The sequence below is a fragment of the Dama dama genome, chromosome 2 (genome assembly GCF_033118175.1).
Source record: "Dama dama isolate Ldn47 chromosome 2, ASM3311817v1, whole genome shotgun sequence".
Taxonomy (NCBI): Eukaryota; Metazoa; Chordata; class Mammalia; order Artiodactyla; family Cervidae; genus Dama; species Dama dama.
Window position 1 is genome coordinate 11,355,278 of NC_083682.1, and position 21,260 is coordinate 11,376,537.

Consider the following 21,260-nt stretch of genomic DNA (forward strand, 5'->3'; position numbering starts at 1 on the left):
TTGCTCCTGGGGCCATGAGTTTGTGAGAACTAGACTGCTAGTTCGAGGAAGATAAAGACTACTTTTGTCTTGATCAACTTTGTCTTTGAAGCCTTTCACCCAGAACCCAACACACACTACTTCCTTGTAGGTTTGTTGGATGATACAAAATATCTTGCTGATGCATATGACATTTCTTCCAATACTGAAACCATGTACTTGAAGTACTGCTCTGCCCTAAATCTTTGATGCAGACTGGCATCACAGGAACCCCTGCTCTCTGCCACTAGACCCACTACATAAAGCCAGTTGTATGTCCCTGGGTGTCCCTGAAGTCTTCACTTTGCCATTTGACAACTGATCCTCCTAGCAATCTGCTCTCCAATGAAGATAGCAATGCATATCTCATGAAGTGGCTAGGAGGATGACATGAAACCATGAATGTCGAGTATGGCCCTTAGTATCCATTTTTATGATGTTCTTAGCAGTCTTTTTCTCCAAGTATGCAAGGCTCTCCATCTTCTTAGATGTCAATGCAGATCTGTTTGATTTTCCAGCCAAGCTTCAAGCAGGAGATTACAGTTGAATTGTCTGTATTCTGAGAAGCTTCAAAGCCCACTCGCTAAGGACACTGATGAAGGTACAGATTTTATGTTTGTGTTTTTTTCATATCTATTAATGGCCTAAAGGGCTAAACTAGGGCATTTCAGAGCATATATAACTAGGGGCTCCCGGCCACCACTACATGATAAGAACCTGAACTTTTTTGAGTACTTGGAGCCAGGAAAGAAGCATGAAGTGGTTTGTGCTCTTCAGGCTGGTTGCCTTCTCAGACTGCAGAGTCATGTAAGTATGGGGACTTAAGCTGCATCATATTTCTTTCTGCGATTTTTCTTTTCATCTGATTATTCTTCCACCCATCAGGTTTAGAAGGGAATGGAATATTTCCCTGACAGTGTTAAAGTTCAATTCTTACTTATTGATAAGCCCCTTGCTATAGGAACTGTGGGTCCCAAGGTTTGGTGTAGATTTGCAGAGTTGCTCAACTCTTGGGGTCCAGTCATGTCATGACCTATGGAAATTGGAACTCCTTGCAATTGTTCAGTGCAGAGTCAGTGCAGATGTAGGTGTGGTCCTGTGGAATAGCACTTTTCTACCTTTTATTTAACATGTCCTCTCTGTTCCCTTTCTACTTCAGTGGGTATATGTCTATGTCTGATTCTCTGTATCACTATCATTTTCCTCTCCATCTCTTTGGAAGTCTCTCTGTGTGTATTTGTCTCTGTGTTGTTTTCTTTTAATTTTTCATTTGACTCATCCTTCCTTCTCAAGCCTCTACATTTCCCTAACTTGTTCCCTATCTCCTGGATTCTTCTTTCAACTCTCTCTTCTCTTTCAACTTGGAGAAAGATTGGAAGAGCTACTTATACACTGTTTTATATCTGACAAGCAGTGTGACCACAGCCAATTCACAAACCTCTTGCATTTCAAATTCCTCCCTTATAAAAGAGGATAGGAATCCCCCTTCTACCTCCTTCCCTGAGTTTCTATGAGAAGGATACGGTGGGATGGCAACAGCAATGCAAATGGCTGTCATTGGTGAGACTTCCTATTTATTAGGTACCTTATATGCATCACTTCACTTATCCCCAAAGTATTCTATTTGGAGAGTTTGAATCATTACATTCCACCATTTTACTGAGGAGAGACTGAGACCCCACATGGTCATATGGCTTACCTAACATTACAGAACAGAACCTGTAATCAAACCTGTGTCTTTGCCATGGTATATGCATAACATTCTGATGATAAGGTGACTCATAAAAATGATTGGAAAATACACAGTGCCATTACAATGACAGTTACACCTTAACACTGACAGCTAATTGTAGATTCTTTGTTTTCTTTGTCAAATGTTCCGTGAAAGAATACCTCTAATGAAAGTGAAGACCATGAGAAATACCGTCAGTGAAAAAAACATGCTGAACAATTTCCTGAAGGAACATGCTTACAGACTGCCTCAGATTTCTTCTCGTGGCTCAAATATAACTATTCTCCTGCTGAGGAACATCATGGAAGTCAGTGTTTTGGGAGGATGGTGCTCCACAGGGCCCCTGGTGCTCTAGGCTAGCACTGGGTTCATTTGGAGATGCCACGTGGGATGTTGGGGCCAGGGCTCCTGCAGGACATGGAAACCCTGGGCATAGGGGCCCACCCAGAGGAGAAGTCACTCTCATCCTCAACTCCTGGTCTTGGTGACTGGGCCCAGAAATTAGCAGGTGGCAGGTAACATCCATTTCTGTGTCAAAGATGTGTCATTAGTTTGAGGGAGATTGTTTCTTCTGAGGAGAAGGCAATGGCGACCCACTGCAGTACTCTTGCCTGGAAAATCCCAAGGATGGAGGATCCTGGTAAGCTGCAGTCCATGGGGTCACTAAGAGTCGGACATGACTGAGCAACTTCACTTTCACTTTTCACTTTCCTGAATTGGTTAAGGAAATGGCAGCCCACTCAAGTGTTCTTGTCTGGAGAATCCCAGGGAAGGGGGAGCGTGGTGGCTGCTGTCTATGGGGTTGCACAGACTCGGACACAACTGAAGCAACTTAGCAGCAGCAGAAGCAGAGGTTCCTTCTGAACTAAGTGAGTCACTCAGTTACAGATGAAGAGTGAACCATCTCTGAGCAGAAGGTAGAACAAAATGCAAAGCAATTATGAATCCCCAGGCAGAGGAATCCAGTTTCCACAGATGCAAGAGCCACAGCCCTAAAAAGTTACAGAACCTGTATTCTGTGTAAGGCCATAAGAATCTAACACAGTGGTTACTATTTTTAGATTAGAAAAAAGGCTTATTTTGTCTTCAAGAATGCCCATGCTGACCTGAGAGATAGGCAAAGAGTAAATACATGTTAAAATAAAGGGTCACCTGTGTGGTGTTGATTGAATGTGGTTTGAGTTTAGAGGGAGTGGCTGAGGTTGATCAAGAAGGACCTCATGGAGAAGAGGATGCTAAGGCTGGGTTTGAAGAGACTACAGAGTATCTCAAATGAAGGCACCAGGACTTCCCTTGGTGTCCAGTGGTCCTGGAGGTCCAGTGGTTATGCCTCTGTGCTTCCAATGCAGGAGGTACCACTTTAATGCCCTGTTATAGAGTCAGTAGCCTGCATACCATGTAGCACACACAAAAAATATCAAATGCAAGCACCTCTGTGATCAAAAGCTGTGAACTGCACAGTGGTTAGAAAGTGATCTCAAGAGATATGTGACACCCAGAGGGAGGCATCAGTGTGGGAATAGAGGGTAACCAGTTCTGCACTAACCTACTCCCTCTTTCTCCCTGTAGATAGTATATGTGGGTAACATTACCATTGGAACACGCCCTCAGGAATTCCAGGTTATCTTTGACAGAGGTTCATCTGACTTGTGGGTACCCTCCCTCTTTTGCACCAGCACAACCTGTTGTGAGTACAGACAACACGGTCTGTACACGGACCATCCTTCACTTGCCCTGCCAGCCTGTTTTGCACCCTTGGCCCTCTCATGTCTGCAGCTACACTAGTCAGGTTCAGATATTACAAGTCTTCCACCTTCCAGCCTACCCAAAAGACCTTCAGCATCACATATGGATCTGGGAGCATGAAGGAATTTCTTGCTTATGACACCATTTGGGTAACGTGTATTCAGAAGCTGAGCCAGGACTGGCTATGGAGTGACCACTGCTTACAAAACAGATGCAGGACCATCTGGCAGGACACTTCCTAGCCTAACTCCTGTAGATATTGGCCATCTTACCCACAGGATCCTGTCCCTGGGGAGGCAGTGCTTGTGGTGACACATGAGTAAACAGATTAGCTAACCCAGAGAGCGGCTTGAGATGGGGACTTGCGGCTTCTCTGCCCATGAGCAGTTCAAGGTTCATTTTGCTGGGAGCGAGAAGAGGGGAAAATAACACCCACTTTTAAATCCACAGACTGTTCTAGCACTGTAAGGTAATAATTGTTTTAATCCTGCAACAACCCCATATAGCAGGTGGCCTGATTAGCTCACGAGACATATGAGGAAACTGAGGTGCAGACAGCAAGGGTCTTGCTGAGGTCACACATATGGTAAACGATGGAGCTAGGCTGGCTTTTCAGGACTGCAGTTGCTGTGGGGTGTTTGGGGACAGGATAAAACTGATCTAGGGGCCCTCAGGGTAGTCAATGACTTCAGGTATCCAAACTGGGAAACTGGAGGCCATAGAAGTCAGGGAGCCTGATAAATGAGTTCTCACTCTAGAGGACCCTTGAGAGTCTAATAAAACCAATGGACTGCCTCCCCAAAGAACTTGAGTAGTTCACCCCTCTCTCTCTTCCTCTCTCACACCCACACAAAGACACACATATCCCCAAAAGTGAATTTCCCAGGCAGTAAATTTCACATATCCCTGCAAGCAAGATTGAATTTTTGGCTTCTGTCTTTCTGGACAGATGCAGAATCCGCAGTCCCTCACAGAGAAAGCAGTCTATTCCTGTCATTAGGTCACAGTGATGCCAAAGAGAAGGCTACCTTGCTCTTGGCTCATTTTGTCCACAAGGGGGCACCGATGGGTCCTGACCTGACTCTTGGTTGCCCCACCTGTACAGAAGCCATGAGGCCAATTTGACTCACTCAGGTGGTGTCTTTCAGAGAGGCAGATGTTTTAAAATTCATAGCCTCTCTCAAATGGAACCCAAATTCCCCTCCCAGCTTTGTCTAACCGTCTGAGGTCCACCAAAGACACAGCCCAGCCTCAATTCTTCCCTGAGGATCTAATGGCAATGCACCCCATCCCAGTCATAGCCCCACTTCACCTATCTGTAAGTGGGAACTCTTCTCTCCCACAGATTGGGGACTTTGTAAGTACTGACCAGCCATTCAATCTAAGCGTGGCAGAATATGGGTGTGAGGGTGTAGCTTTGATGGCATCTGGGCTTGAACTACCCCAACCTTTGGAGCTATCCCCATCTTTGACAACCTGAAGACTCAAGGTGCCGTTTCTGAGCCTGTCTTTGCCTTCTACTTGAGCAAGTAAGTCTGAGATGGACAATCCCTTTTCTAAACAGCTGTAAGATGCTTTCAGTTGCATCAAAATTATAGAATACTTGATAAAGTAGTATTCTGAGAGATAATCTAACCCAGGATAACTATAGCCCCAAGGCCACACCTACTGACACCACTGGCTTTTATAAATAACATTTTATTGGAACACAACTGTGCTCCTTGGTCTAGGGGGATAAGTGAGGAGGAAGACCAACAGAAGTCAACAGGAAACAAGTTGGAGGAAAAGGCAATAGGATTTGCTTATGAATTTGATAAGGAAGAAAGGAGAAGGATGGTGGGTAGCTTTCCTTCCTCACTAGCATTTCACTGTGAGCCCAGGACCAGCTATCCAATTTGCAGGAGCCAGTGAAAAACGAAAGTGTCGACACAAAACAAAAGTGTGGGACGCCTTGTCAAGAAATATTAGGCTTTTCAAGACAGGGAGAGCAGAGGTGGGTTCCCTTCTGAGCGTGGGGCCCTTTGGACAGTAGAGGTCACAGGCCTTTGGAGCCAAATCTGGGTGACCTGAACCCACAGCCTTTGCACTCCCAGGCCTTGATTTTCCTGAAAAATGACAAGCTGGACAAGGAGAGAGCCAAAATGCTTCAGCATCCAGTCCTCTGAGGGTGTCTGAGCACTCAGGTCACAGGAAGTCCAGGGCATCTTCAGAAGACATAATGGGTGGAGCCCAGCCAGGTGACTCAGCTTCTAACCTCATCTGTGCCACTCATTAGCCAGTAACTGACCTCAGTCTGGTTCTCAATCACTCCTAGACTCGATTTCTGCATCTGTAGATGGGGACCTTATTAGGGTCTTGATGGGTGGAGAAGCAAAGCTCTCAGACAGTGCTGTTGCTACTGTCCTCCAAAGATCCCCTCCTCTCTTCTCTCTACAGTGCAGGGCGAAAGGCAGTGTGGTGATGTTTGGTGGGGTGGACCACCGCTAGTACAAGTGGGAGCTCAACTGGGTACCATTGACCCAAGTGGGTGACTGGCGTGTACACGTGGATTGGTAAGCCTCTCCCTCTGAGGGACAGCCCAAGTGATGCTCTCACTACTGTACATGGACACAGGCAGACACACACAAATGCATTCTCAGACACATAGTCATAATGACACAGACAGACACACAGACACATGTAAACACACAAGCAGACACATAAACATAAACAGAGACACATAAAAACTTGCATAGCTAGTCAGAGAAACAGAAGCACACACAGAGACGCACACTGACACACATACAAACAAACACACAAGCACATAGATACACAAACAGCCCATGGGTTCATAATCCCCAGGCCTCCTGACCAGGGCTCTGACCAGGGTCCTCACAGGGTCCAGAGAGGTCTGTGCAGCTGGGAGAGCGCTGCACCTGCTGCTGTGAGGCGGGGAGCATGGTCAGAGGACTCTGCAGTGTGGTGAACAGGATCAGGGAGGATTTCACCAGCCTGGAAAGAGTTATGATAAGATGACCAACTGTCCAGGGCTACCTGAGGCCAAGCAAGTTCTCAGTACAGATAAGTGTCAGTTTACAAACCGGGCAAGTCCTGAGCAAACGGGGAAAACTTGTCTCCTTATGGAGAAGCTACTCATCAGTGGAGAGACTTTGGCTGCAGTCTTAAGACGTGAAAGCAACTAATGAAAAATATCCCCACGTACCTGGGCATACAGTAGGGCAGGAACTATAACAGAAAATCAGAAAGGTGGGATCCAGGAGTGACCTGACTACAAGAGGCAATAACTGATAGGATTCTGTGTGATACACTCAGACAAAAGCTGACCTGTCCTTTGGAGTTTCTGTGGGCTAGTCATGTATTTCCTGGCCAAGGTCTCAGGGTCTGAGGTGGTTGTAGGAGCAGTGATGGGAGACACCCTCTCTCACAGGAGCCCCTCTCTCCCACCACTATGAGAATCTGCTGCCCTGCAAATCTCCATCTTCACCCTATGGTTGACCGGTTATTTGCTCTCCACCAGATACAGCTCTCTGGATGTTTCTCATTATTTTCACAGTCTTCATTCACTCACTAAACAGAACAAGCGTTGTGCATCCACTGTGTGCCAGGCACTTTAGGGAGGCAATGAGAATAAAACTCGCCCTCACACCTAAGAAGGCAGATGCACAGAAATGACAGACACACATAGTGAATTGTGACTTTGGATATGCTAGATGTGAGGAAGGCTCTACAGAGAGTGTCAAGAAAGGAGACTGATAAATACCAGGGGAAAGACTTCTCTGAGTCCATGACAATTAAGCTGGAACCTGGAAGATGAGAAGAAACTTGCTAGTCAAAGGGAAGGGGACTCTTCTAGGAAGGAAGACCAGCTTGTGTCAATGTACAAAAGATCCTGGTGTATTCAAGTACTGCATTCAAGGATGTCAAGGAAGGTGACGTGTCGAGAGCAAGGGAAACGATTCAGGGCAAGAGACGAAGGGCTGTTTATGAGACAGTTGGGAAGGGAGCAACTCTGGGGAGACTCAGAGTGATCTCAATGCCCACTTTGTTCCACTGTCTCAGCATCTCCATGAAAAGACAGGTTATTGCTTTTTCTGGTGGCTGTGAGTCTAGTGGACACCGGGACATCACTGATCCTTGGCCCAACAAGACTGGTCAATAATATCCAGAAGCTCATCATTGCCATGCCACAGGGTTCCGAGGTGAAGTGTCATGCCCCAATCTCCACACCAACAAGGATCTCCAGGGCCAACCTCTCTCCCTCTCTCTCTAATAGCACTACATTTCATATTTTGCGGTCAATAACCTGCCCTCTATTATCTTCACCATCAATGGTATCAACTAACCAGTGCCAGCTCGAGCCTACATCCTCAAGGTGAGGGGAGGACCCTGAGGGGTGGTTCTTAAATAGGAACTTGAAATAACCCTTGGGCTGCTGCTGGGAAGAGGCCGCCCTCTGCAGGCCATCACGTACTATTGCAGATGCTGCTGAGCCCTTTGGCTGGGCCAGAGCCTCCCACAACACCAACTACTTGAGAGTAAAGGCCTGTCTGGGACACTGATCATCCTGAAATAAATGCGGAGACGCCACACCATGCTGGCATGGTGGGAGTCACAACGAGAGAAGAACACTGAGGTCTTCAGTGTTCAAGGAGCTTCAGTTCAAAATGAAAACTCAGATGCATGAACCCGGAAAGTCAGCACTAGCAGTCCCTGAAATAGGCCATGTGACAAGGAGAATGGCTGGGGACAGTCCCAGTGTGCTGTCCCAGCATAGGGATTAACCCTCTCCCTCCCCTTGTCGCAGTTTTCCTGGTTTGGATGATAAATTACACAGTCAGCCTAGTTCTCGGCCACCATCTTCCCCTTGCTCTGGCCAGGTGTCCTCTTTGTGAGTTGGGATACCTGACCCCTCTGTGAGGATGTTGGATACTTAGGTGAATAAAGGGTGCACAGTGACTGCTCAGCCCCGGCACAGGGTGGAGGCTTTGTGTCTGCTCTCTATGGGAGTTCAGAGCAGGCTGATGGGCTCAGAGAAGGCTTTGAGGAACAGAGGGAATTTCAGGAATTCTAAAACCACAAACTCATGGAGCCATATGGAGGGTTACTTGGTTCTAGGCAACACTACACTGGATTCCATGCAAATGGCTTCCAAAGGTGCTCTGCACTGGGGCACTGGGGACTTACTAGGGGTGATGAGGGCTATGGACTGACCGGTGGGGATGGGGAACCAGAGTATGTTACCCAATCAAGCCTGGAGTGACCAAAGAGGGTGAGTGTGGGCTGAAGGAGGCTTCCCAAAGCTCCTGAGTTAAGTCTTCAAGAATGTGTTGTGGGCACTGCTATATTTAAGATGGATAACCAACAACGAGTTTCTGTGTAGCACAGGGAACTCTGCTCAGTTATATGACAGCCTGGATGGGAGGGGTATCTTTGGGACCAGGATACATAGATACATACAATTGAGTCCCTTTACTGTCCACCTGAATCTCAGAATATTGTTAATCAGCTATAGTCCAATACAAAATACAGTTTTTTAAATAAAGTATGGATTGTGGGGATGCTGGAGGAGAACCTGCATTCTCTGCAGAGAAAACAAGGAGCAGGAGTCAGGAGGAAAGAAACAGGGAGTGAGGAGAACCAGGGGACACTCTTGTTCTTTTCTAAAAATTGTATTGAAGTGTGGCTGATTTTCAGTGTCGCCTTAAGTTCTGCTGTCCAGGCATGTGACTCAATTATACACACAAAAAATATATATTCTTTCTCTTATTCTCTTTCATGTGGTTTATCACTGGATATTGAATAGAGTTCCTTATGCTGTACAGTAGGACTTTGTTTTATATAATTCAACTGGTTCCCCAACTTCCAGTTCTCCCCTCCCCCACACCCTTCCTCATGGCAACTGCATGTATGGGCCCTTTTTGGTTTTGGATGAACTCTCATATATCACCTGCTAATGAGAAAATCCCTTGATACTTACCAAAAGAGGGAAATAAAACCAAGAATTGTGTTGGGTCTGGATATTTGTGGGAGTTGCACGTAAGGGCTCAGGCTGACTGGTGTGTGTCTCTGGCTCCCAAAGGATTCTAGAGGCCACTGCTATACCACCTTTAAAGAGCACACAGTGAGTACATCTACAGAGACCTGGATCCTGGGTGACGTCTTCCTGAGACTGCATTTCTCAGTCTTTGATCGAGGAAATGACAGGATTGGCCCGGCACAGGCAGTGTACATGCTTGGAGTGGCACAGGAATCAGTACGGCCGCCCCTAAGAAACACTCACTCACACTTAGGGCACTCCTGCCCAAGACGCTGGTGAACTGTGACTGGTGGTCTGCACACCCTATTCTCAGGAAAGAATAAAGGGTTTCACTCATAATGGTGCTGAAACAAATGGGTGCCTATGTTTGTGCCTGGGAGGTGTACAATGATGGGGAAGGATATAGAACAAGGTCTGAATCACAGTTGAGAGGAGACAACTCCAATTGGCTTCAAAGAATGGGGAGACATTGAAATGATTCTGGGAATCCAGGACACAAGAAGCAGAGCAAATTTAAAGATCTCAGTGACTGGACCCAAGAAATCAGAAGTAATCCGTTCTCTATTTCACACCCTCACTCTTTTTTTTTCCCCCTTTATTTATTTATTTATTTTTCAGTGGGTTTTGTCATACATTGATATGAATCAGCCATAGATTTACACATATTCCCCATCCCGATCCCCCCTCCCATGTCCCTCTCCACCTGATTCCTCTGGGTCTTCCCAGTGCACCAGGCCCGAGCACTTGTCTCATGTATCCCACCTGGGCTGGTGCTCTGTTTCACCATAGATAATATACATGCTGTTCTTTCGAAACATCCCACCCTCACCTTCTCCCACAGAGTTCAAAAGTCTGTTCTGTACTTCTGTGTCTCTTTTTCTGTTTTGGATATAGGGTTGTCATTACCATCTTTCTAATTTCCATATATATGTGTTAGTATGCTGTAATGTTCTCTATCTTTCTGGCTTACTTCACTCTGTATAATGGGCTCCAGTTTCATCCATCTCATTAGAACTGGTTCAAATGAATTCTTTTTAACGGCTGAGTAATATTCCATGGTGTATATGTACCACAGCTTCCTTATCCATTCATCTGCTGATGGGCATCTAGGTTGCTTCCATGTCCTGGCTATTATAAATAGTGCTGCAATGAACATTGGGGTGCACGTGTCTCTTTCAGATCTGGTTTCCTCAGTGTGTATGCCCAGAAGTGGGATTGTTGGGTCATATGGCAGTTCTATTTCCAGTTTTTTCAGAAATCTCCACACTGTTTTCCATAGCGGCTGTACTAGTTTGCATTCCCACCAAAAGTGTAAGAGGGTTCCCGTTTCTCCACACCCTCTCCAGCATTTATTGCTTGTAGACTTTTGGATAGCAGCCATCCTGACTGGCGTGTAATGGTACCTCATTGTGGTTTTGATTTGCATTTCTCTGATGATGAGTGATGTTGAGCATCTTTTCATGTGTTTGTTAGCCATCTGTATGTCTTCTTTGGAGAAATGTCTGTTTAGTTCTTTGGCCCATTTTTTGATTGGGTCATTTATTTTTCTGGAATTGAGCTTCAAGAGTTGCTTGTATACTTTTGAGATTAATCCTTTGTCTGTTTCTTCATTTGCTATTATTTTCTCCCAATCTGAGGGCTGTCTTTTCACCTTACTTATAGTTTCCTTTGTTGTGCCAAAGCTTTTAAGTTTCATTAGGTCCCATTTGTTTAGTTTTGCTTTTATTTCCAATATTCTGGGAGGTGGGTCATAGCACACCCTCACTCTTTCATTCCCTCTTCTTTGATGGTCTTAGCCTGACAACTTTCTTCCTTAAGGCTTCTACATCTATTGAGGGAGTCCAAGCTACCTGCCTCTAGGGTTTTATGTCCCAAAGGCATCTCCAATAAGGAAAAAGATTGCAGACATCAGAATTCAAGTGTGTTCTCTGAATGACCCACCTCAGATCACATGTACAGCCCCAGGTCAGCCAACCAGGCAGGGTCATGGGGTCTTATGTTTGGCTTTACATGGTCTTTGGCCCTGACCCAGAGGACACACATGATTCTCCGTTTCCTCCAGAAATACATGGCTGAAGCTGGGCATAGGCAGCCCCAAGGATAGCGACTTGGGGATGGTCTAGACCATGGAAGAGTTCGTGATGACCCACCAACTCCAACACCTCCTCATTCAGAGGAATTCTAAGGGGTAATGATATAGACTGTTTTCATCCCATCTCAAATGAACTTATCACTGGGCTTCTCCTCCAGGGGAGTTTGGGTGAGATACTTCATGCAGAGCTGGTTCCCTTTTGTGACCACACCCCAGTCACCAGCTCTGTGCCACATATGCCTGCTCTGTCCTTTCCAGTCCTACTTGTTAAGTGGTGGCCCCAGTGGATCTCTGAGCCACCCCCCTCCTCCAGGGTCCAGAATGCACCTTCCTTGGCTTCCAAAGCTGCTGGGGAGAATGCAACACTTGTATAAGAGGTCCCATGGTACACAGAGCCTTTAGCCTTTCTGAGGTTCCTCCAGGGGTGGAGCTACAAACTTTTTGCTTGGAGCTGCCATGGTTAGGCACTTTTGCAGGGGAAGCATCCATTCTTTCCACCTGGAGGCCCTCAGTAAATGCCTCAGCTGAGACAGGAGTGGTCAGAAGTTGATTTACTTTCAGATTGACTGGTTTGATCCCCTTGTTGTATAAGGGACTCTCAGGAATCTTCTCAAGCACCACAGTTCAGAAGCTCACTTCTTTGATATTCACCCTGTCTTATGGTCCAGATCTCACATCTGTGCATGATTACTGGAAAAACCATAGCTTTGACACTACAGACCTCTGTAGCAAAGTGAGTCTCTGCTTTTTAATACTGTCCAGGTTTTTCATAGCCTTTCTTCCTTCCAAGGAGCACGTGTATTTAAATTTTGTGACTGCAGTCAAAGTCCATAGTTATTTTGGGGCCCAAGAAAATAAAATCTGCCACCGTTTCCACTTTTCCCTCATCTATATGCCATGAGGTGGTGGGACTGGATGCCATGAATGGTGAATATCTTTTAGTGAATAGTTTATTTTTTTTTTTTCATTTATTTTTACCAGTTGGAGGCTAATTACATTACAATACTGAAGTGGGTTTTGTCATACATTGACATGAATCAGCCATGGATTTACATGTATTCCCCATCCCGATCCCCCCTCCCACCTCCCTTTCTACCCAATCCCTCTGGGTCTTCCCAGTGCACCAGGCCCAAGCACTTGTCTCATGCATCCAAGCTGGGCTGGTGATCTGTTTCACTATAGATAATATACATGTTTTGATGCTGTTCTCTCAAAATATCCCACCCTCGCCTTCTCCCACAGAGTCCAGAAGTCTGTTCAGTACATCTGTGTCTCTTTTCCGTTTTGCATATAGGGTTATCATTACCATCTTTCTAAATTCCATATATATGTCTCAGTATGCTGTAATGTTCTTTATCTTTCTGGCTTACTTCACTCTGTATAATAGGCTCCAATTTCATCCATCTCATTAGAACTGATTCAAATGAATTCTTTTTAATGGCTGAGTAATATTCCATGGTATATATGTACCACAGCTTCCTTATCCATTCATCTGCTGATGGGCATCTAAGTTGCTTCCATGTCCTGGATGTTATAAACAGTGCTGCGATGAACATTGGGGTGCACGTGTCTCTTTCAGATCTGGTTTCCTCGGTATGTATGCCCAGAAGTGGGATTGTTGGGTCATATGGCAGTTCTATTTCCAGGTTTTAAAGAAATCTCCACACTGTTCTCCATAGCGGCTGTACTAGTTTGTGTTCCCACGAACAGTGTAAGAGGTTTCCCTTTTCTCCACAACCTCTCCAGCATTTATTGCTTGTAGACTTTTGGATAGCAGCCATCCTGACTGGCGTGTAATGGTACCTCATTGTGGTTTTGATTTGCATTTCTCTGATGATGAGTGATGTTGAGCATCTTTTCATGTGTTTGCTAGCCATCTGTATGTCTTCTTTGGAGAAATGTCTGTTTAGTTCTTTGGCCCATTTTTTGGTTGGGTCATTTATTTTTCTGGAATTGAGCTGCAGGAGTTGCTTGTATATTTTTGAGATTAATCCTTTGTCTGTTGCTTCATTTGCTTTTATTTTCTCCCAACCTGAGGGCTGTTTTTTCACCTTGCTTATAGTTTTCTTTGTTGTGCAAAAGCTTTTAAGTTTCATTAGGTCCCATTTGTTTAGTTTTGCTTTTATTTCCAATATTCTGGGAGGTGGGTCATAGAGGATCCTGCTGTGATTTATGTCGGAGAGTGTTTTGCCTATCTTCTCCTCTAGGAGTTTTATAGTTTCTGGCCTTATATTTAGATCTTTAATCCATTTCGAGTTTATTTTTGTGTATGGTGTTAGAAAGTGTTCTAGTTTCATTCTTTTACAAGTGGTTGACCAGTTTTCCCAGCACCACTTGTTAAAGAGGTTGTCTTTTTTCCATTGTATATCCTTGCCTCCTTTGTCGAAGATAAGGTGTCCATAGGTTCGTGGATTTATCTCTGGGCTTTCTAGTCTCTTCCATTGATCTATATTTCTGTCTTTGTGCCAGTACCATACTGTCTTGATGACTATGGCTTTGTAGTAGAGCCTGAAGTCAGGCAGGTTGATTCCTCCAGTTCCATTCTTCTTTCTCAGGATTACTTTGGCTATTTGAGCGTTTTTGTATTTCCATACAAATTGAAAAATTATTTGTTCTAGTTCTGTGAAAAATACCGTTGGTAGCTTAATAGGGATTGCATTGAATCTATAGATTGCTTTGGGTAGAATAGCCATTTTGACAATATTGATTCTTCCAATCCATGAAAATGGTATGTTTCTCGATCTGTTTGTGTCCTCTTTGATTTCTTTCATCAGTGTTTTATAGTTTTCTATCTATAGGTCTTTTGCTTCTTTAGGTAGATATACTCCTAACTATTTTATTCTTTTTGTTGCAATGGTGAATGGTATTGTTTCTTTAATTTCTCTTTCTGTTTTCTCATTGTTAGTGTATAGGAATGCAAGGGATTTCTGTGTGTTAGTTTTATATCCTGCAACTTTACTATTTTCATTGACTAGCTCTAGTAATTTTCTGGTAGAGTCTTTAGGGTTTTCTATGTAGAGGATCATGTCATCTGCAAACAGCGAGAGTGTCACTTCTTCTTTTCCTATCTGGATTCCTTTTACTTCTTTTTCTGCTCTGATTGCTGTGGCCAAAACTTCCAACACTATGTTGAATAGTAGTGGTGAGAGTGGGCACCCTTGTCTTGTTCCTGATTTTAGGGGAAATGCTTTCAATTTTTCACCATGGAGGGTAATGCTTGCTGTGGGTTTGTCATGTATAGCTTTTATTATGTTGAGGTATGTTCCTTCTATTCCTGCTTTCTGGAGAGTTTTAATCATAAATGGATGTTGAAGTTTGTCAAAGGCTTTCTCTGCATCTATTGAGATAATCATATGGTTTTTATCTTTCAATGTGTTAATGCGGTGTATTACATTGATTGATTTGCAGATATTAAAGAATCCTTGCCTTCCTGGGATAAAGCCCACTTGGTCATGGTATATGATTTTTTTAATCTGTTGTTGGATTATGTTTGCTAGAATTTTGTTAAGGATTTTTGCATCTATGTTCATCAGTGATATTGGCCTGTAGTTTTCTTTTTTTGTGGCATCTTTGTCTGGTTTTGGAATTAGGGTGATGGTGGCCTCATAGAATGAGTTTGGAAGTTTGTCTTCTTCTGCAATTTTCTGGAAGAGTTTGAGTAAGATAGGTGTTAGCTCCTCTCTAAATTTTTGGTAGAATTCAGCTGTGAAGCCATCTGGTCCTGGGCTTTTGTTTGCTGGAAGATTCCTGATTACAGGTTCGATTTCCTTACTTGTGATGGGTCTGTTAAGATGTTCTATTTCTTCCTGGTTCAGTTTCAGAAAGTTATACTTTTCTAAGAATTTGTCGATTTCTTCCAAGTTGTCCATTTTATTGGCATAGAGCTGCTGGTAGTAGTCTCTTATGATCCTTTGTATTTCAGTGTTGTCTGTTGTGATCTCTCCATTTTCATTTCTAATTTTGTTAATTTGGTTCTTCTCCCTTTATTTCTTAATGAGTCTTGTTAATGGTTTGTCAATTTTGTTTATCTTCTCAAAAAACCAGCTTTTAGCTTTGTTGATTTTTGCTATGGTCTCTTTAGTTTCTTTTGCATTTATTTCTGCCCTAATTTTTAAGATTTCTTTCCTTCTGCTAACCCTGGGGTTCTCATTTCTTCCTTCCCTACTTGCTTTAGGTGTAGAGTAAGGTTATTTATTTGACTTTTTTCTTGTTTATTGAGGTAAGCCTGTAATACTATGGGCCTTCCCCTTAGCATTGCTTTTACAGTGTCCCATAGGTTTTGGGTTGTCGTGTTTTCATTTTCATTCATTTCTATGCATATTTTGATTTCTTTTTTGATTTCTTCTATGATTTGTTGGTTATTCAGAAGCGTGTTGTTCAGCCACCATATATTGGAATTTTTAACAATTTTTTCCCCCTGTAATTGAGATCTAATCTTACCACAGTGTGGTCAGAGAAGATGACTGGAATGATTTCCATTTTTTTGAATTTACCAAGACTAGAGTTATGGCCCAGGATGTGATCTATTCTGGAGAAGGTTCCGTGTGCACTTGAGAAAAAGGTGAAGTTGATTGTTTTGGGGTGAAATGTCCTATAGATATCAATTAGGTCTAGCTGGTCCATTGTGTCATTTAAAGTTTGTGTTTCCTTGTTAATTTTCTGTTTATTTGATCTATCCATAGTTGTGAGTGGGGTATTAAAGTTTCCCACTATTATTGTGTTGCTATTAATTTCCTCTTTCATACTTGTTAGCCCTTGCCTTACATATTTCGGTGCTCCTATGTTGGGTGCATATATATTTATAATTGTTATATCTTCTTCTTGGATTGATCCTTTGATCATTATGTAGAGTCCTTCTTTATCTCTTTTCACAGCCTTTATTTGAAAGTCTATTTTATCTGACATGAGTATTGCAATTCCTGCTTTCTTTTGGTCTCCGTTTGCGTGAAATATTTTTTTCCAGCCCTTCACTTTTAGTCTGTATGTGTCTCTTGTTTTGAGGTGGGTCTCTTGTAGACAGCATATATAAGGGTCTTGTTTTTGTATCCATCGGCCGGTCTTTGTCTTTTGGTTGGGGCATTCAACCCATTTACATTTAAGGTAATTATTGATAGGTATGTTCCCATTGCCAATCAACTTCACCTTTTTCTCAAGTGCAACTTTGTTGTTTTGGGTTCATGTTTGTACAACCTTTCTGTGTTTCCTGTCTAGAGAAGATCCTTTAGCATTTGTTGAAGAGCTGGTTTGGTGGTGCTGAATTCTCTCAGCTTTTGCTTGTCTGTAAAGCTTTTGAATTCTCCTTCATATCTGAATGAGATCCTTGCTGGGTACAGTAATCTAGTTTGTAGGTTATTCTCTTTCATTACTTTAAGTATGTACTGCCATTCCCTTCTGGCCTGGAGGGTTTCTATTGATAGATAAGCTGTTATCCTTATGGGAATCCCTTTGTGTTTATTTGTTGTTTTTCCCTTGCTGCTTTTAATATTTGTTCCTTGTGTTTGATCTTTGTTCATTTGATTAATATGTGTCTTGGGGTGTTTCGCCTTGGGTTTATCCTATTTGGGACTCTCTGAGTTTCTTGGACTTGGGTGACTATTTCCTTCCCCATTTTAGCGAAGTTTTCAGCTATTATCTCCTCGAGTATTTTCTTATGGCCTTTCTTTTTGTCTTCTTCTTCTGGGACTCCTATGATTTGAATGTTGGGGCATTTCACATTGTCCCAGAGGTCCCTGAGGTTGTCCTCATTTCTTTTGATTCTTTTTTCTTGTTTCCTCTCTGCTTCATTTATTTCCATCATTTTATCTTCTACCTCACTTATCCTATCTTCTGTCTCTGTTATTCCACTCTTGGTTCCCTCCAGAGTGTTTTTGATCTCATTTATTGCATTATTCATTTAATTGACTCTTTTTTATTTCTTCTAGGTCTTTATTAAACGTTTCTTGCATCTTCTGAGTCTTGTCTCCAGGCTATTTATCTGTAACTCCATTTTGTTTTCAAGATTTTGGATCATTTTATTATAATTTTTCTAAATTCTTTTCCAGGTAGATTCCCTATTTCCTCCTCTTTTGTTTGACTTGGTGGGCATTTTTCATGTTCCTTTACCTGCTGGGTATTTCTCTGCCTTTTCATCTTGTTTAGATTGCTGTGTCTGGAGTGGGCTTCCTGTATTCTGGAGGCCTGTGGTTCTTTTTCATTTTGGAGGTTTCACCCAGTGGGTGGGGTTGGACGATTGTCTTGTCAAGGTTTCCTTGTTAGGGAAGCTTGCGTCGGTGTTCTGGTGCATGGAACCGGATTTCTTCTCTCTGGAGTGCAATGGAGTGACCAGTAATGAGTTTTGAGATGGGTCTATGTGTTAGGTGTGACTCTGGCAGCCTGTATATTGATGTTCAGGGCTATATTCCTGTGTTGCTGGAGAATTTGCATGGTATGTCTTGCTCTGAAACTTACTGCCTCTTTGGTGGTGGTTGGTTTCAGTGTAGGTATGGAGGCTTTTGGATGGTGTCTTATTACTTAATGTTCCATGTAGTCAGGAGTTCTGTGGTGTTCTCAGGTTTTGGGCTTAAGTCTCCTGCCTCTGGATTTCAGTTTTATTCTTCCAGTAGTCTCAAGACTTATCCAACTATACAGCACTGATAATAAAACTTCTAGGTTAATTGTGAAATGATTCTCCACCGTGAGGGACACCCAGAGAGGTTCACAGAGTTACATGAAAAAGAGGAGAGGAAGGAGGGAGATAGAGATGAGCAGGTGGGGAAAAAGGGGGACTTAAGAGGAGAGAGACAGATCTGTGCAATTGTCTGTTCCCAAAGTGTTCTCCATAGCCCAGACACCCACAAAGATTCACAGAATTGGATTGGGAAGAGAAAGGGAAAGGAGGAAACAGAGGTGTTCTGAGGTAGAAAACAGAGAGTCAAAAGTGGGAGAGAGTAATTAACACCCTCCTGAGTAAAAATGGGAACTGAATATTGGCTTCTTAAATGTCTACAATTTATATCACATACTGAAAAACCAAGATTAAAAATATAGAGTAGAGGTTAGATTCTTAAAAATACAATGTTAAAAAGAAAAACAAAAAGACAAAAATTTTAGAAATATATATGAAGTTTGGTTTAAAAATAGGGCTTCTCTCTCTTTTTTTTTGCAAGGTTATAGTGAAGTAAAAATGAAACTTAAGGAGTTGTGGAGGAGTAATAGAGGACTTTAAAAGAAAATAAGAGAGAAAGAAAAAAAAAAAAGAAAAAACAGGATAAAATTTTTTTTCCTAATTAAAAATATCTTAATAATATATGAAAATGAAAGTTAAGGGGTAATGAGGGAGTAATAGGGAATTTTAAAAGAAAATAAAAGAGAAACACTAAAAAAGAAAAGAGAAGAAAAAAATTTTTAATTAAAAAAAAAGTAAAAATATATCTAGGAATTTCTCTTGAGCTTTTGTGGTCATTGTGGGTTCGGTTCAGTTTCAGATAGCTCCTCATTTCAGCTTACACTTCTTGATATCTATAGGCCCCTTCCAGTGTAGTCGGTGTTATCTACAGGGATTTTAATATGTTGCACCAGTCTCTTCTGAAGTGGTTCCCTTTGTTTATTTGGCTTCTGTTTTCCAGTCTCTTCAGTGTCAAATTTCTGCCCTGACACAGGTGGGCGGAAGTGGTCTCTTGTTCAGGTTCGCTAGTTCTGTCGCACTGAGGGGAGGGGGCGGGGAGCTGTTTTCCCCATCTACACTGCTCAGGGTCCCAGCTGCTCTATATGGAGCGTGCCCTGCGTTGTGTGCGGTTCCAGTTTTTGGGTGTTCCACAAAAGCACGGACTCGGTTGCACCTGCGTTTTGTGCCTTCCCCGGCCCGAGCAGCTCAGGAAGCCAGGAGCTTGATGGGTGCACTCTCCTCGGGTGCGGTGTGCCTTCTCCCCTCCTTGGCCCCAGCATCAGCTTCCACTCGCTCTGGTCGGGTGCGTACGCCTTGTGGTTAGCCGCGACCTTCCTGGCAGATGTTGACCATCCAGAATCTCAGGAAGTCTTTGGTTAGAAACTGGAGGCCTCTTTGCAGTGTGGTAGGGGATGCCAACTTTGGGGCCTAGTTTGCCCCTTTCCCCTACCCCCTGCCTCCTGCCTCTAGCGGGGCTGGGCCGGTCCGCAGCCGGCTAGCTCCTCTGGACTTGGTCAGACCCTTTGTTCTGCAAACGGCCGGCAGTGTGTTCTGGCCGGTTAATTTTCTCTCTCTCTTTTGCTGTCCCACAGTTTAAGTTGGTATCTCACAAAAGCTCCCTCCGATTGCCCTCAGGGCACTCAGGCCCAGCCCTTACCCTAAACAATGCCGCCCACTCCTCTCCGTTCCGCCCCCACTTGCTGGTGGCGGATGTGGGCGTCTCAGGTACTTTTCTGCTGGGAGTTGCTTTTAGGCACGTAATCTGTGGGGTTTATTTATTTATTTATTTTCCTCCCAGTTAGGTTGCCCTCCGAGATTCGAAAACTTCACTGAGACCCGCCAGTGCAAGGATTTCCTGGTGTTTGGAAACTTCCTCTATTAAGACTACCTTCCCGGTATGGGTCTCCATCCTTAGCTCTTTTGTCTCTCTTTTTATCTTTTATATTTTGTCCTACCTCCTTTCGAAGACAATGGGCTGCTTTTCTGGGTGCCTGATGTCCTCAGCTAGCGATCAGAAGTTGTTTTGTGAAGTTTGCTCTGCGTTGAATTGTTCTTTTGGTGAATTTGTAGGGGAGAAATTGGTCTCACTGTCCTATTCCTCTCCCATCTTGGCTCCTCCCCTGAATATTTTTTGAATGTTGAGTTTTAAGCCAGTTTTTTCATCTCCTCTCCTCATTGAGAGGCTCTTTAGTTCTTTGCTTTCTGCTATTAGGGTGGTGTCATCTTCATATCTGTGGATGTTGATACTTCTCCCAGCAATCTTGATTCCAGTTTGACAATTATCCAGACCAGCATATCGAATGATGCATCCTACATATAAGTTAAATAACCAGAGAGACAATCTATACCTTGTCATGTTCCTTTCCCAAGTTTAAATCTTTCCATTGTTCTGTGTCTGATTCTAACTGCTGCTTTTTGATCTACATACAGACAATTTAGGAGAAAGGTAAGGTGATTTAGTACTCCCATTTCCTTAGAATTTTCCCCAGTTTGTTGTGGTCCGCACAGTGAAAGGCTTTAGCATAGTCAGTGAAGCAGATGAAAATGTTTTTCTGAAATTCCCTTGCTTTCTCTATGATCCAATGGATGTTGGCAATTTGATCTCTGGTTTCTCAAACCAGTTTGTACATCTGGAAGTTCTCAGTTCATGTACTGTTGAAACTTAGCTTGAAGGATTTTGAGCATTACCTTGCTAGCAAGTGAGATGAGCTTAATTGCATGATAGGTTGAACATCCTTTGAAATTGCGTTTCCTTTGGATTGGAATGAACACTGACCTTTTCCAGCACTGTGGCCATGGCTAAATTTTCCAAATTTGGTGACATATTGAATGCAGCACTTTTACAGCCTCATTCTATAGGATTTTTAAACAGCTCAGCTGTAATTCCATCACCTTCCCTAGCATTGCTTGTAATGATGCTTCTTAAGGCCGACTTGACTTCATGCTCTAGTATATCTGGCTTGATGTGAGTGACCCCAGCATATTCCCTATC

General features: G+C 43.4%; 1 pseudogene; it reads left to right on the plus strand.

Annotated features, from left to right (window-relative positions):
• Nucleotides 1-772: 772 nt before the first annotated feature.
• On the plus strand, nucleotides 773-11,637 carry LOC133067864 (pregnancy-associated glycoprotein 1-like; annotated as a pseudogene).
• Nucleotides 11,638-21,260: the final 9,623 nt, after the last annotated feature.